The sequence below is a fragment of the Dicentrarchus labrax genome, unplaced genomic scaffold (assembly GCF_905237075.1).
Source record: "Dicentrarchus labrax unplaced genomic scaffold, dlabrax2021, whole genome shotgun sequence".
NCBI classification, from domain to species: domain Eukaryota; kingdom Metazoa; phylum Chordata; class Actinopteri; family Moronidae; genus Dicentrarchus; species Dicentrarchus labrax.
Genome location: NW_026136711.1, coordinates 25081438 through 25099254, shown reverse-complemented (window position 1 = coordinate 25099254; position 17817 = coordinate 25081438). Strand labels below are relative to the sequence as shown.

The following is a 17817-nucleotide window of genomic DNA, read 5'->3' as shown; positions in this document are numbered from 1 at the left end:
AGAGATCTCACGAGACCAGACAGATCTCACGGGACTTCAGCTCAAACTGTAGCGGGAATTTGGGCACAAAACAGCAGATAAACTTCTGTGTGAGACAAACTGGTAAGTTAAGTGCTTATGGAATATGATTTAAGCAGTGGTATGTCATTGCTTATTACAATGACAGAAACAAAATGTAATTGCATGTAAGCTTTAATTTACAAGCATTTAGTTCCTCTGTCAATACATGCAAACATATAAGTCATGTGATATGTGTTGAAACGTTACAGCTCTACTCCTGTCTTGTGTTCCCTTTTAGCCTCTGGAGGAAGCTACTCAGAGGATGTTCAGTCATTTGACCAGCCTGATGGTGAGTGAACTACTTCACATTACTACCTGAGAGGAGTGGCGGGGTACCAAGAAAAGAAAAGGCAAAGAGTTAGAAGGACAAATGAGTTGAATCTTTAAAGTTACTTTGCTCTTATGTTCAGTTCATGTTGAACTGGGGTCCTATTTATAATGTTTGTGTCCCCTGGATTTTCAGGGCAAAGGTAGCCAGATAATTCATTAAGATGTTTGTTCATGTTGAACTGTGGTCCTATTAGATCACACATCTAAAAGATTTCAAATTAACAGACGTGTCCGACAAGGCTGCCCTATATCTCCCTTTTTATTTCTTTTAGTCACTGAGTTATTGTCAATCAGTATAGTAAACAATGAGAAATTTGAAGGTATCTCAATTATTTGGCAGAGAATTAAAAATCTCCCAACTGGCAGATGAAACTACATTTTTAAAAAAAGACAAGAATCAACTCTCTATTACTCTAATTATCCAATTTTCAAACGCCTCAGGTTTAAGACTTAATATGTCCAAATGTCTGCCCGACACGGTATTGTTTATGGGCTAAACCTACATAGTACAGATGCTTACAGCTGTTAGCTCACAATGACAGTACTAAAGTTGTTCGCGGGTTCACATAACTTGACCCACTAGGTTGCATGTTTCTGATGGACGAGCTAGTCTGATGCCAAACATGTGTGAGAGGTCTGACAGGACCGTGTGCCACATGTTTGTTTGTTTACATCGCGTTGCGCTGCACATTATGAAACCAACATTTGGAATACCGCAGTCAAAACCCTGTCTTTCACTTTCTCTGTTGGGTCCGTGGAACGCAGTCAATACAACCAACCCTCTGACGTCGTAAGTCAGAGTGCTACAAGATGCCGGCGCCCTTGCCTCAAAAAAACAAACATGGACTCCTTTTTTCTCTAAAATGCTTACATTTGTCACTTTTATTTTACAATTATTGAGTAGAGGTTAAATCCATTTAGTAAACCAGCTTAACTTGGTTGACTGCTTCATATCCACTTTAACATAGCATTTGTTTCTCTCAATGCACAAGTGCTTCATCCCAGCGCTCCACAGAACCCTGTCCATAATTTTCTGTCAGAAAAAATGCTATATGTACACTTACAGTTCATTAGAAAATTCTCAATAAACCCTTGAAAAAGATTATAGACATTAGCACAACACTGGTGCACACATAACATTCAAATAAAGTGTAAAAATTGTAACATGTCAGTGTGTAATAATAACGCTATGTTAAAATTTTGTGTAATTTATTGTGTATATTTCTTGAGCTACAACCCAGTTTTGTTAATCGAGAAGAAGAAGAAGAAGAAGAAGAAGAAGAAGGGGGTGAACACAGTAAATGCTGAGATGATCACCTACATGTGCCCTGGAGGGGACGGGCCTGTAAAACCCTTTTTAGAAAAGATGAGCAGGGCATATGAGTACATTATTAAAAGTAAGGCAAACATCTGTTTTTATGATTTATGCTTTGGGATGTGCTGTCATTGTGAGTAATATTTATATATATATTATTTCAGATTCTCAAAGGATGCAATTGCCAGAAGCTCCCAGCCCATCTCCAACTCCACAGTCTACCACCTCTCCCTCCCAACCCTCTTCTCCTACTCATCCTCCAGACCCTTCCACCTTTCTCCCATCTACTTCTCATCCCCAAATGGACTATGAGGAGGAGACTTACACCCTAACCCTCATCCCTGTCCAGCCTCCAAGCACCGCCTCAGCATCTCTCCCTCAAAACACCATGACTGAAAGTGAGTATTAGCATTAATCACCATTTATATATATATATATTTTTTTTTTTTTTGGGGGGCTTTTTATTGCCTTTATTATAGTGACAGCTGAAGACAGACAGGAGAGGGGGGCAGAGAGAGAGGATGACACGCAGCAAAGGGCCGCGGGTTGGATTTGTACCCTGGGCCGCTGCAGCAAGGCGTCGGTAAATGGGCCGCCAGCTCTACTCACTGAGCTATTCGGGCGCCCAGAATTAATCACCTTTTGCCATGTTTTAAGTAATGTGTCTAAAGTCATCCACCTTTGTCACAGGTGTGTCTGCACAATGCTAACCAATGCATGCAATTCCTTGACAGCCGCATGATCATATTTTTTGTGTGCATGTAGACACAATAAACCAGACACATGCAGAGCGATGCAAACTGTTTTTTTTCCCTTAATACCTCTTATTATCAGAAATGTGAGGGACCTAGCAGTTAGGCAAGAGGAGTCACAAGAGAATTTTAAAAGAAAAAGTTTTCATTTGACCAAAAAAAAGATGTTTGCAACAAAATGTATGTGTCTGAAACGGTATATAAACCAATCTTAAGGAAAAACAGCATGAACTAAGGAAAGTGTAAGTGTACGAGGTTACCGCTTTTGAGATGGCTGTGTGGCCATGGCTGTGGCCATCACAAGTAACAATAAAAATTACTCACACTAAAGATTACTCACTTACTTGTCCTCCTCTACATGTATAAGAGACATAAGTAGCTACGCTACTCATAACAGAGGATATGAAGCTATGTTCTTGACAAGTCTGTACTTCTACTAAGTCAATTGACCACAGCATGGTGTTGTCATTTTTGAGTGAATAAAAAAAACTGTGGTAACTATTAATGATAGATTGGCTATTTAAAAATCTAGGCTTTATGCAAGACGTCAACTGTCGTGTGACTAATGAGTGGTTTGCAGTAATGTCACACCACCTTTTTGTATCAGCTCAGCTAGCTTTGGACCTTCACCAAGGTGTACCAGGTACTAGACGCAATAAAAATCAAAGAACAGTAAATAGGTGAGATATCATGATCAAGAAGGTGGTTCACCCAGGACGAAGCTCAGCGATTGCTTCGGTTGTGCTGACACCTGTGAATTCCCCAAATGTGGGAATCTTGATACCGGAAATGCAGCTGTATTCACCTGGGGGATGTCAAAGTCTGTTTCTAAATTGCTTCTCCTTTCTTCTTTTCTTCTTTTGTTTTGCATAATTTTAGGCTGCCAAAAATGTTCTAAGCATAAAATATTTCACTACAATGAAATCAAAGAGAAACAACTCAAGTACGTAAGATGTAACTGACTGAGTGAAATAGCAGTTCATTTAGCAGTGGTTGCTGGAATGGCTAACACTTCTTTTTGTCTGTGTTTGTCTGTTTCTGTGTGTGTGTGCAGGGAAGAGAAGAGGTAAAAGTGAGCTGGCTGCCTTGTTCCTCATGGTAAGAGCTCAGAACTTTGATTCACATTAACTGATTTTAAAGCTGTTAGCTTTTTTTTACAGTATGCTTTTTAAATATACACTACTTACAAAAAGTTAGGGATATTCGGCTTTCGGAGGAAATTTCAGAATGTACATTAAATGCACTATAACCTTTCCAGGTGATCCTAATTTGACCTTCGCTAGACTATCTTTAAGAAGATAAGTCTGTGTGGAAAGGACTGTTCAAACGGAAGCCAAACAAAAAAGAGGCTGAAGAAAAGGGTTTGGATGAGACTGACAAGTCAGACAGCAATCTCCTATTGCCTCAATGTGCACCACTGAGGACATAGAGGGTCCAGCAAAAGCAGACCTGAGCTCTGTCCCTCTGGAGTTGGTGAATGTGGAGGTAAATGATGACGAGGTCATGAGGAACTACATCATCAGAGAAATTGACGCAGGACTAGGAACCTCCCTGAACATCGGGACTGCTTCAAAAGCAGACCTGAACTCTGTCCCTTTTGAACTTCTGGACGTGGAGGAAAATGAGATCGTACCAGAAGATAAACTAGATCATAAATCCACCAGCAGCTCGTCTCCACCACACCTTCACAGTGAGAGGTCTTCAGTTGCAGAGGAAGACCTACGTTTTGTCCCTCTGGAGATGGAGGACCCCTCTGCATCACGACGGACAACGTGTTACATATGGTGCTGGCTGCACGGCTTAATGAATGGAGGAGGCTCCAGTGTTTTGGGCACAGATTACATCTTGCCATTGGTAAGTTATCATGTCGTGTGTGTGTGTGTGTGTGTGAGAGAGATAGAGAGGACAGGGGTGTGGATGTGTGTATTTCAGAATTACAGAGAATGTGAGTGTATAATAGTGATAGCCTTGTATCACAAAACTCAAATTGTGTGTAATACACTACTTTTTATTTCTTTCAGAAAATGCACTCAAGGATGACAGAGTGTCAAGGGCAACAGCACTGTGCAGGAAGCTGGTGGGGCACTTATCCCACAGTTGGAAGAAGAAGGCAGCACTGACGGAGGCACAGAGGAAGCTCAAACTCCCTGAGCACAACCTCATAACTGAGTGCTCAATAAGATGGGGATCTAAAGAAATGATGATTGCCAGAGTGCTTGAATAGGTCAGTGCCATACTCATAGTGAACTCTAGTCTGTGTGGGGTGTTATTGTTGTGTACTTGAGATAAGTGAGGTTGATCTATATTATAATATTCAAATTGTTTTTTTATTGTCTAATTTAAAAGTGCATTTCTCCGTTTTTTATTTATAACTTTATTTATTTCGATTTTACAAAATATTTTCAAAGTAGTAGAGGCAAATTTTGTTTCGTTGTCTGAAATTTTTTCTGACTTGGGAGCAGTAAGATGCATATAATTTTAAATTATTTTTTTCTTAAGACTGCAAAATTTGGAAAAGTGTTTACTAAGTGCATGCCTCTGTTTAAATCACTTAAATGCACAGTGGCAAAGCCACAGATGTTTCTGTAATGAGTAGTTAAATAAGTCATACATCTTTTAAATTTAATTCTAATAGGCCCAGGATATGGGAAAGAAAATTTTACACTACATGTATCTAATATTGTGCGGGTCATATTTAAATCATTCATTATGTTTTGTTGGGAAAAAAACTACTTCAAAAGCAGACCTGAAATCTGTCCTTTTGGAACTTCTGGACGTGGAGAATGAGGAGATCCTACCAGAAGATCAACAAGATCAAAAATCCACCAGCAGCTCGTCCCCACCACACCTTCACAGAAAGAGGTTTCCAGTGGCAGAGAAAGACCTGAGCTCTGTTCCTCTGGAGTTTACAGATATGGACACAAACAAAATCTACACCTTGATCATGTGTTTTTTGGACAGCCTTACCAAAGAGTATGTATCTATTTTTCTCACTAAAATTCCAAGTTAGCACTTCAATACATGTTTGACATTTGTTGTAAACATTTTTGTAACCTTTGTTTTATTGTTCTTTTGTTTTTAAGGCAGCGGACAGAACTACGCAAATGTCATTACAGCATGAACATGAAAAAACAAGATTGCTGACGTGACTGCAGAGGTGTTTATGCACATTACACAGGCAGTCAGTCACAACATTGACAAGTGTTCAATCGGCGGTGAATTGGTGGACACAGCCGGAGGATTAACACCCAAACTCAATGGAGACAATTGAAAAAATTAGAAACTCTGTTCTGTCAGAGATACAACCTGCCTGTTGTCACTAAGAAGAGGTGGTTTGGCAAATTGCATAAAAATAAGGTTAATCCCATTTCAGATGTATCAGATAACAATAGCGCTGCTTCTCTGAAATTTGTTGATCAGAACGCCACACCAAAAAATCAACGTGGGGACGAGAATGACTCTGTTGAAGAGAATCCATCAGTTCTGCTGCAGTTCGAGCTGCAGTGATGTAAATTCTCTCAACCCCCTTCCTCCAAGCCCAGCTTCTGAAGTCCCAGCAAGAACAGTTAGCGATTCATGCCTGAAGACACCAGCCAAAATTGGTGATAATCATTAATGGGCCGCAAATTATTTTGATTTTTTAAAGCTTGGGAATTTTACTTTAAGATGTTTAGCACATTTAAATGAGGCACCTCAGCTGAGCCTTTAGTTTGCTTTGCCCTTGCCTTTGCTTTACTTTTTCTTTGCTTTACCTTAACTTGTCTTTGTTTGCCTTTGCTTTCCTTTTTCCTTCCCTTTCCCTTTGCTTTGCCTTGCCCTTCTTTTGCTCTAGTCATTCCCCTTAACCTTTACCTTGCTTTGGCTTTGCTTTGCTTTTCTTTGCCTTGCTTTGCCTTTGCCTTTGCATGCCTTTTCTTTCCTTTGACTTAAACACAGCCAGCCTGTTATACCTGCTATCCCTTGCCCCCCTTCCTTTACCCCTCTCCACTCTCGCTACACCAATTTCAACCTATGCATCCCATACCCCTTTATTCTCCCTCTCCCTTTCTCTCACAACCCAACCAGTTGAGGCAGATGGCTGCCCACCCAGAGCCTGGTTCTGCTCAAGGTTTCTTTCTGTTAAAAGGGAGTTTTTACTTGCCACTGTCACCGGATGTTTGCTCATGGTGGGAATTGTTGGATCATTGGATTATTAAACAGTACAGTCTATTATATATATATTTAAAGTGTCATGAGCTGATCTCTGTTATGATTTAGCTCTATATAAATAAAAAGTTCAAACTTTACATTGAAATAAACTGATTCACACCATTTTTTTCAGTTAAGCTGTACACAGAACAAATGTGTCAGAAAAGTACTATGAAAGGCACAGAAAAGGTCCTTAAGGTGATAACTATGGACATTTGTTTCATTTTAAAGGTACAAAGTCATGGCTGTCAAGAAAGGGGTACACAATTATACTTTCAACAAGTTTAAGGTACAAGAAAATGCCACAGCAAATAAGAAATCACAAAATCTTTTTATTTTGGATTCAGATACTACTATCAGACCCTGAATAAATTCCACTTTTAGTACAACTTAACTCTGGTCTCATCTTGACTTATTTGTATTTTGATGAGGCAGATATAAACTTGGTTACTCAGACATGAGCTCGTGCAGCTAATGTCAGCTAAATTAGGCCCAGGGTGGCAGAAGCAAAACCAACAATAAAAACACCTCTGTACTTTATTCCCCGTCATCAAACTGTCCTCAGATGCTGCATTTGGTCCCAGTTTTGCTGTGCTGTTCACTGGTAGCTCCAAGTCTCAGCAGTCAGCTAACAGGTCCACTACAGCTGCTGGACTGGGGGATGTAACATACAGCGCAATTGGCTACCGTCACAAGTTCCTCTCTAGCTGCCTGTTTTTACTGGAAATATGTAAATAAACCGGGACCCTTAATTTATGGGACAGAGATGACATCATTTATCAATAAATCTTTGGCACACCTGGCAGAGAGGCACTATCCATGCTGTTGCAAGGATATTTAATTAATGAAATTAATTCAGCATTGAACCTTTTGTTTGTTTTTTGTGTCTGATCACATCCCCTGTGTGTCTGCATGAGGAAAGGACATGAGAGTGAAAATATTGTGATACTTGAATTAAATCTTTTAAAATGTATTAAAATATAGCAGAAAATGCAGTGGTTAAGTTCAAGTCGAGTTCAATTGCATTATTAAAGTCCATATTTATTCTACAAATCTTACTTTAACAGCTGCAAGAAGTAGCCTTACAGACTTTATAGTCTATATCAGTGTGCTGTGAGTTAACCCGAAGCCGCATGTACACATTTATCCTCCAGCATGTCGGGAGATTTAAATGATCAGTAAAGATGCTGCTGTGGCTCGTGCGGGGGCAAAGCCTCTTAATGGGGAGACACTTGCACCTGCAACCCATAATAAGTATAACATTTTAATTGTTATTGTATATTGTATATTATTGTAAGTGTGGTGTAAAAGAGACAATTAGGTTGATAGTTGGAAAAAAAAAACATTTTTAAGAGTTTAAATTTTTGTCAGTACCCTGGACACTTTTTAAAAAAAAGGATGGGACCCGTACGTCTGGTGTCCATATTTATCATGTCTAGTGCCATAGTCCAGTATCTGGCTTAATAATGACAAAAAAAGTATTCCGGCACTGGACCAAAAGCACCTTTATCCGGAAGATCCAACAGTTTCTAAGTATATGTAAAGGTATCCAGACAATTGACAATATATATAGACCCAGATCTGTATATCATATCATACCACATAAAAATAAAATCTGTCAAAGGTCCATGTCTGTAATCATCTGGACATGACGGTATTTGGCCATATCCCAAAAGTATCACCACCTTGGATACTACCATATTCTGACAACTTTACTCTTTATTTCAAATAACTTTATCATTATTTATCACCAGGAAAAAAGGGCCAAGAAGGACATCGTGTACCTGCATTGTGACAACACAGACGTTTTATGAGAGATTGTGACAGAAATATTTTTGAGAAAGTGAAGTCTGCATGGAAGCTCTGGTTCAATTGAAAGCCAAGAAATAAAGTGGCTGAAGAACAGGATTTGGACGAGACTGAAAACCTGCTTCTCCATGTCCTGAAGAGACATCTCTCAATGTGTTCCAGTGAGTTGTGTAATTTGATTACACACTCTGTCCGGGCCCGCTGCTTTCCTTGGACGAAGCCTCCTCAGCTCTCTGCTCACCTGATCCTTGGTGATGGTGGTGGGGAGGGGGGTTGAACTGTCCATGGGTGTGGAGGGTGGCGGTGGTCTGCAGTCTGAGGTCGTGGAATTTTTTTTGGGGGGGAAAAAAACCCTTTTTTTTTATTATATTATTATTATTTTTATTCATAACATTATTGTGTATGGCACTTGTGAATGAATTATCAATTAAATAATTGATAATAAAGGAAATCCTTTGCAGGTCACCAGTGTCTATAGCTGTAAAAGGATGACAGCTCTTTGGCCAATGGCTGTCTTTTACAGCATGATTGACATATCCGCTTACATCACTTTGTCAATTAGATTTTATTTGCCTCAGTTTGTGTGTTTTGCCTTCCATCAACTTTTTTTTCTTCATATACACATCTTATTTAAGTTACAGCTTACAGGCCATCCCCATGACAGTGGAGATTGAAAAAACAAACAAGAAAAGGTTAAACACTAAATTAATTTGCCAGAATTAAATCTCCCTGCAATAACATGGATAGTGCCTCTCTGCCAGGCATGCCAAACATTTATTCATAAATTATGTCATCTCGACCCTGCAAATTAAGGGTCCCAGTTTGTTTGAAAATATGGTCACCCTAGTTACAAAAACACTTAAAGTCCTGGTGAAACCAAAATCAGAGAGCTGTTTGCTTCAGCACATTTACATATTTTCTGTACGAGATTCGGCTCAACACTAAGTACAGACTCAAGTCGTGGGTGGAGTGCGATGGAAAATCCAGCTACACCTGGAATATGCTGGCTTCACCTGTGACCCAATAAAAGATCAACTCTGTAATGTCAGATAGAAGAGGCACATCCTGTTGGCATTTGGATGTGGAGGATAATGATGTAATAGACAACAGATCTAACATCAGGACCCTCCTGGATGTCAGGTGTGATAATTATGTCATGGAGGACCATATTGGCAAAGAAACAAATGCAGCACCAGGACCCTCTGAGCACGTCAGCGCTGCTACAAAGCTAAAGGCTGTGTGGAAAGGCCTGTTCGGATGGAAGCCAAAAAATTAAGTGGGTGAACAGGAGGATTTGGAAGAGACTGTTAAGTCAGACAGCAGTGATTTTAAATCTAGGTCTCCTTGTCCTGAAGAGACAGTTTCCACTGCTTCAGTCACCTCCAGTGAGGACATAGAGGGTCCATCAAAAGCAGACCTGAGCTCTGTCCCTGGAGGATGTGGAGGAAAATGACGATGATGTCAGGAAGGACCACAACCTTTGTAGGATAATAAATCTTCTCTCTCTCAACAGGTCGCTGTCCCTTTCTCCACTACATGCCCAGCAAACCGGCCAAGTAGGGATAAAGTCGTGGGTGGCATGCTCAGAATCAGAATGCCACACCAAAAAAATCTAGCTATGTGGACACAGAATGACTCTGTTGAACAGAATCTGTCAAGGATGGGTGATTCCAGAAATGATTAAGATTGTCAATAAAAAACATAAATGTGCTCCAGTGAGGACATCAGGGGTTCAACAAAAGCAGACCTGAGCTCTGTCCCACTGAGTTGGTGGATGTGGAGGATAATGATGTAATGGAGGACAACCTCACATGCAGACTGGAGCCATGTATGGAGGAACAGCACCACTGAACCGGAGTGAAATTCGGCTTTGAGCGCCGGATCATGCAAAGTAGACTGCCAAAAGAGTGAGCCATGGATATGTGCCACTGACAGCTCAGTGTGGGGTTGGTGGAGATCCGCCAGACCCATACACAAGAGTAGTAAACATGCATGTGTGACATTTGTGGTTTTTCTCTATAACCTTTGTTTTACTGTTTTTCAACTACGCAAATGTGATGACAGCGTGAATGTCAAAGACAAGATCACATCACTGCACATAACCCTATGAGTTGATCCGCATGTACACATTTATCCTCCAGCATGTCGGGGTGATTTAAATATTAAGTAAACATGCTGTTGTGCCTTTATCCTACCCTTACCCATAATAAGTATAACATTTTTGTTTGAAAAGCGACAGAAACAGCCATATTTATCATGTCGTGAACTGGCTCAAAGTCAAGACAAGAAAGACCACACAGATAATAAAGGTTTTAAAGCAAAACAAATGTTTGTACACACATATTTGGGTATTTGCGTGGCCTACCAACCCAGACTGGGGAAAACACTGTATAAGTTAGTAGGTTGGATGTTGGTGATTATTTTTTTCATGATGCTTCTTGTGTAACTTTCTACGGACGTGCTAACGTTGTTTGAGCTAGTGTGAGAGAACTGTAGGAATGAATTTGTTTAGAAAGATTGTGTAGCTTTGACACAGCAGCTGTAGTGACCCGCTGGACTGTTTGTGAAGGCAAACCGCGACTGATCCACTCCGTTAGCATCATAGATCCACTCCGTTAGCCATTAGCATTATAGATCCACTCCGTTAGCATCATAGATCCACTCCGTTAGCATTATAGATCCACTCCGTTAGCATTATAACTCCTCTAATAGTCCGCTGTCGGACTTTATGTTGTAAAATTTAGGGACCGTCAGAAACTGTGTGACTGTGAAGTCTCGTCAGAAGCCAACAAAACACTGTGTAAGTTAGTATGTTGGATGTCAGTGATTATTTTTCGTGATGCTTCTTGTGTCCCAGATAACAAAAGACATTAATTCAATGTTGGATTTTGGTCAGATTGGTTATTTTTTGTTGAGGTTGAAAAATCTATGTTGATTCAATGTTTAATTATAGTTACCATTTCAACGTTTGAAAACCTGTCGTTGAATCAATGTAACAGGTTTTCAATCATCTTTACTATAGATGATGATTTTTCTATGTTGAAATGCCCTACAGTGGATCCACATCGTTTCAATGGTGCTGATGGGGTTAGGGGAGGAGAGGGGGGAACAGGGGCTCCCGAGACCAGAGAGATCTCACGAGACCAGAGAGATCTCACGAGACCAGCGAAATCTCACGGGACTTCAGCTCAAACTGTAGCGGGAATTTGGGCACAAAACAGCAGATAAACTTCTGTGTGAGACAAACTGGTAAGTTAAGTGCTTATGGAATATAATTTAAGCAGTGGTATGTCATTGCTTATTACAATGACAGAAACAAAATGTAATTGCATGTAAGCTTTAATTTACAAGCATTTAGTTCCTCTGTCAATACATGCAAACATATAAGTCATGTGATATGTGTTGAAACGTTACAGCTCTACTCCTGTCTTGTGTTCCCTTTTAGCCTCTGGAGGAAGCTACTCAGAGGATGTTCAGTCATTTGACCAGCCTGATGGTGAGTGAACTACTTCACATTACTACCTGAGAGGAGTGGCGGGGTACCAAGAAAAGAAAAGGCAAAGAGTTAGAAGGACAAATGAGTTGAATCTTTAAAGTTACTTTGCTCTTATGTTCAGTTCATGTTGAACTGGGGTCCTATTTATAATGTTTGTGTCCCCTGGATTTTCAGGGCAAAGGTAGCCAGATAATTCATTAAGACGTTTGTTCATGTTGAACTGTGGTCCTATTAGATCACACATCTAAAAGATTTCAAATTAACAGACGTGTCCGACAAGGCTGCCCTATATCTCCCTTTTTATTTCTTTTAGTCACTGAGTTATTGTCAATCAGTATAGTAAACAATGAGAAATTTGAAGGTATCTCAATTATTTGGCAGAGAATTAAAAATCTCCCAACTGGCAGATGACACTACACTTTTAACCCTTTAAGCGCCGGGTTTTATTTTGAAAAATACTAGATTTTGACATCTAAATTTCAGGAGGCTCTGACTTGAAAGTGGTTTGAGATAGAGACAAAGTGTAAATGAGACAAATATTGAGAATGACCTAAAGTTTAAATTTCCCCATTTAATTAGCATATTATGACGTCATATGGCGACGGCCATATTGGATTATATAATTTCCATGAAATACCTGATATTTTGAAAGAGAGTTGAACTTATTTCATCGGATTCACCCCCCTCCATCTATTTGTTATGTTGTCCGCATATCAAATGTACAGGGAAAAGTAAATTGTAAGCCAACAGTCATAAACTAGAACTATTACTACCACAAAACTTATGTAAACAGTAGGCGTTTTTTATGATTTTTTACCTACTACCACCCCTCCTATTGGAGGACACTTTTCCTTTTCTTTTTTATTCTCTTCTTCATCATTATTATTATTATTATCGTCATTATTATCATCATTATAATATGATAATAATAATAACAGTAGGTGTCTTTTAGCTGCAGAGGCCTAATCTGATCTATCGAGATAAAAGTTTGTAGTATTTGTAGAGTGTGGAACCTCTCATTGCAAGGCACAGTACAGAGACAATATGAACAATATTGAGACCCCACCACATAGCCTAACAAATGGATAGGCACACCACTGCCGCATCGGATGGCCGCGCATGGACGCACTGCGACCGGCGCGGTAGAAAGAGTGAACACTAACGCTGGTCCCAGCGCTATTCTCACCACCCCCGCTACTTCTACCACATCCATTAGCTCCCCTACCGATACTACGAGTTCGTGTAGTACTCCCACCTATGTTGGGCAAAATGTCTTGTGTTTGTGCTTGTGTGTTTACCTCGCTCTGCCCGGCAGCGCCGGTGCAAAGACGCACCGTGCCTATCATGCTCACTAAACGACCGGCCGTCATCTCCCTAAGGTACATTTTCCCCTTCAGAATCAGGATCAGCGAATAGGAGACCCATCACTTCCCTAATCATCAACTTTTAGCTTGTCATTTTCGTTTATTTCGTCTCAATAACTCCTAAATCCAGCAATACCGCTTCAGCATAAATAGCGCCGTGGCGCACTATTTCTGGTTTCTCGCCCAACAATTTGGACGGGTCTTCCTCGAACATTTTGCATTGAAACATGATGTTTTTCTGAGCTAAGGTCTAAGTACGGGATGTCTGCCAACTAGTGGAGGGGAGTATGAATGAGATATAACACTCTATTAGGAGAAAACAGCTGTTTGATTCAGTACCGCGTCCTGTCGCGATTTTGCGACTTTGGCGCTTAAAGGGTTAAAAAAAGTCAAGAATCAGCTCTCTATTACTCTAATTATCCAATTTTCAAACGCCTCAGGTCTAAGACTTAATATGTCCAAATGTCTGCCCGACACGGTATTGTTTATGGGCTAAACCTACATAGTACAGATGCTTACAGCTGTTAGCTCACAATGACAGTACTAAAGTTCTTTGCGGGTTCACATAACTTGACCCACTAGGTTGCATGTTTCTGATGGACGAGCTAGTCTGATGCCAAACATGTGTGAGAGGTCTGACAGGACCGTGTGCCACATGTTTGTTTGTTTACATCGCGTTGCGCTGCACATTATGAAACCAACATTTGGAATACCGCAGTCAAAACCCTGTCTTTCACTTTCTCTGTTGGGTCCGTGGAACGCAGTCAATACAACCAACCCTCTGACGTCATTTTTTACAAAAAGTTAGGGATATTCGGCTTTCGGATGAAATTTCAGAATGTACTTAAAATGCACTATAAAAAAAATGCTATGACTCAAAACCATAAGTGTTGTACACAAGTTGGTAGTATTAGTACAGTACTGCTGTATGTAAGTTCACTTGATTAACGAGCACTGGAGTTAATGATAGAGTTAAATGTGTGTACAAACATTAAATAATCTGAATAGTGCCACTCGGCCAGGTGTGCCAAAGATTTATTTATAAATGATGTCATCTCTAACCTAATATACAGCTACTACTTCATTTTCTGCTTGTTTTATTTAGTGTACGTGTGTAAAAATGTATATTGTGACTAGTTGACTAGTCTGTCTCGGAGGTTGTGTTCACTGGGAGGCTGCTGAGCCTTGTTCGGTTGCAACCATTAATATCAACCATTAACCATTAATATCACCTCCAATAACGGCAGTTACACTGCTAGCTGAAGCCCCTCCAGTGTGTGTGTGTTGCTGCTGTATGTAAGTTCACTTGATAAACGAGCATCGGAGGTAACAATAGAGCTACGGTGAGAAAACTGGTCAAACTGCAGGAATTAATTTGTTTGGTAAGATTGTGTAATTTGATTAGAACAAAGCAGCTGCTGCTCGCTAGGCCTTGTCTGTGATCTCACTGCCACAGGCTACTACAGTTACAAGTCTTCCAGAGCACTGGGACCCTCCCCAAGTTCACCAGAACAGGCTTTAAGCATCCTTGGACACACTCTGTCCGGGCCCGCTGCTTTCCTTGGACGAAGCCTCCTCAGCTCTCTGCTCACCTGATCCTTGGTGATGGTGGTGGGGAGGGGGGTTGAACTGTCCATGGGTGTGGAGGGTGGCGGTGGTCTGCAGTCTGAGGTGGTGGAATTGGGGGAGGTGATGGACATGGTGGTGGTGTGAAGTGGGTCGTCGTTGGTTGTGGGAGCTGGAATATCAAAGTCCATTGCCTTTTCTTTTTATTATATCATTATTCATTATGTTTTATTCATAATTCATTATTGTGTATGGCACTTGTGAATGAATTATCAATTAAATAATTGATAATAAAGGAAATCCTTTGCAGGTCACCAGTGTCTATAGCTGTAAAAGGATGACAGCTCTTTGGCCAATGGCTGTCTTTTACAGCATGATTGACATATCCGCTTACTTCACTTTGTCAATTAGATTTTATTAGTATAGCGCCAATACATAACAGAAGTTATGTGACATGTTAAAGTACGAAAGAGCCAAGATTCGAAGAAGCAGTGTGGTTTTATCCCTGTTGGACTCTAACACAGTTATACATTCCTGAGTTCTGGGACAGTAAACAGACAGACAGATAGTGTGGTGAGATGATCATGTCCTCGGCTTCTTAGTGAAGTCTCAACATCCCGCTGTTTACTTGGACAAAGAGTGTAGTTAGAAACAGGGCTAAAGTTTATATGCATATAATAGCCTCTTTAACAGTTGCGTTTGGTTTGAAAGTTTGAAACTTGAAGTTTTTCACAACATTCTTCAGTGGCAGAGGAAGACCTGAGTTCTGTCCCTCTGGAGTTGGTGGATGTGGAGGATATTGATGTCATGGAGGACAACCTTGTCGAAAAGATGGATGTAGCACCAGGACCCTTCCTGGATATCAGGACTGCTACAAAAGCAGACCTGAAATCTGTCCCTTCGGAACTTCTGGACGTGGAGAATGAGGAGATCCTACCAGAAGATCAACAAGATCAAAAATCCACCAGCAGCTCGTCCCCACCACACCTTCACAGAAAGAGGTTTTCAGTGGCAGAGAAAGACCTGAGCTCTGTTCCTCTGGAGTTTATAGATAAGGACACAAACACAATCTACACCTTGATCATGTGTTTTTTGGACAGCCTTACCAAAGAGTATGTATCTATTTTTCTCACTAAAATTCCAAGTTAGCACTTCAATACATGTTTGACATTTGTTGTAAACATTTTTGTAACCTTTGTTTTATTGTTTTTTTGTTTTTAAGGCAGCGGACAGAACTACGCAAATGTGATTACAGCATGAACATGAAAAACAAGATTGCTGACGTGACTGCAGAGGTGTTTATGCACATTACACAGGCAGTCAGTCACAACATTGACAAGTGCTCAATCGGTGGTGAATTGGTGGACACAGCTGGAGGATTAACACCCAAACTCAATGGAGACAATTGAAAAAAATATAAACTCTGTTCTGTCAGAGATACAACAGGCACGCCCTGTTGTCACTAAGAGGAGGTGGTTTGGCAAATTGCATAAAAATAAGGTTAATCCCATTTCAGACCTATCAGATAACAAGCGCTGCTTCTCTGAAGACACCAGCCAAAATTGGTGATAATCATTAATGGGCCGCAAATTATTTTGATTTTTTAAAGCTTGGGAATTTTACTTTAAGATGTTTAGCACATTTAAATGAGGCACCTCAGCTGAGCCTTTAGTTTGCTTTGCCCTTGCCTTTGCTTTACTTTTTCTTTGCTTTACCTTAACTTGTCTTTGTTTGCCTTTGCTTTCCTTTTTCCTTCCCTTTCCCTTTGCTTTGCCTTGCCCTTCTTTTGCTCTAGTCATTCCCCTTAACCTTTACCTTGCTTTGGCTTTGCTTTGCTTTTCTTTGCCTTGCCTTGCCTTGCCTTGCCTTGCTTTGCCTTTGCCTTTGCATGCCTTTTCTTTCCTTTGACTTAAACACAGCCAGCCTGTTATACCTGCTATCCCTTGCCCCCTTCCTTTACCCCTCTCCACTCTCGCTACACCAATTTCAACCTATGCATCCCATACCCCTTTATTCTCCCTCTCCCTTTCTCTCACAACCCAACCAGTTGAGGCAGATGGCTGCCCACCCAGAGCCTGGTTCTGCTCAAGGTTTCTGTCTGTTAAAAGGGAGTTTTTACTTGCCACTGTCACCAGATGTTTGCTCATGGTGGGAATTGTTGGATCATTGGATTATTAAACGGTACAGTCTAGAATATATATATTTAAAGTGTCATGAGGTGATCTCTGTTATGATTTAGCTCTATATAAATAAAAAGTTCAAACTTTACATTGAAATAAACTGATTCACACCATTTTTTTCAGTTAAGCTGTACACAGAACAAATTTGTCAGAAAAGTACTATGAAAGGCACAGAAAAGGTCCTTAAGGTGATAACTATGGACATTTGTTTCATTTTAAAGGTACAAAGTCATGGCTGTCAAGAAAGGGGTACACAATTATACTTTCAACAAGTTTAAGGTACAAGAAAATGCCACAGCAAATAAGAAATCACAAAATCTTTTTATTTTGGATTCAGATACTACTATCAGACCCTGAATAAATTCCACTTTCAGTATAACTGAACTCTAACAGGTCCACTACATCTGCTGGACTGGGGGATGTAACATACAGAGCTATTTGCTACCGTCACAAGTTCCTCTCTAGCTGCCCGTTTTTACTGTAAATATGTAAATAAACCGGGACCCTTAATTTATGGGACAGAGATGACATCATTTATAAATAAATCTTTGGCACACCTGGCAGAGAGGCACTATCCACGCTGTTGCAAGGATATTTAATTAATGAAATTAATTCAGCATTGAACCTTATGTTTGTTTTTTTGTATCTGATCACATCCCCTGTGTGTCTGCATGAGGAAAGGACATGAGAGTGAAAATATTGTGATACTTGAATTAAATCTTTAAAAATATATTAAAATATTGCAGAAAAAGTTCAA

General features: G+C 40.2%; 1 long non-coding RNA gene across 1 annotated transcript; it reads left to right on the top strand.

Annotated features, from left to right (window-relative positions):
- Positions 1–1701: 1701 nt before the first annotated feature.
- Positions 1702–5377, top strand: LOC127372369 (uncharacterized). Its single transcript, XR_007886627.1, has 6 exons — positions 1702–1787; positions 1870–2103; positions 3512–3555; positions 3716–4311; positions 4479–4681; positions 5202–5377. It is a non-coding gene; the product is annotated as an uncharacterized LOC127372369 (long non-coding RNA).
- Positions 5378–17817: the final 12440 nt, after the last annotated feature.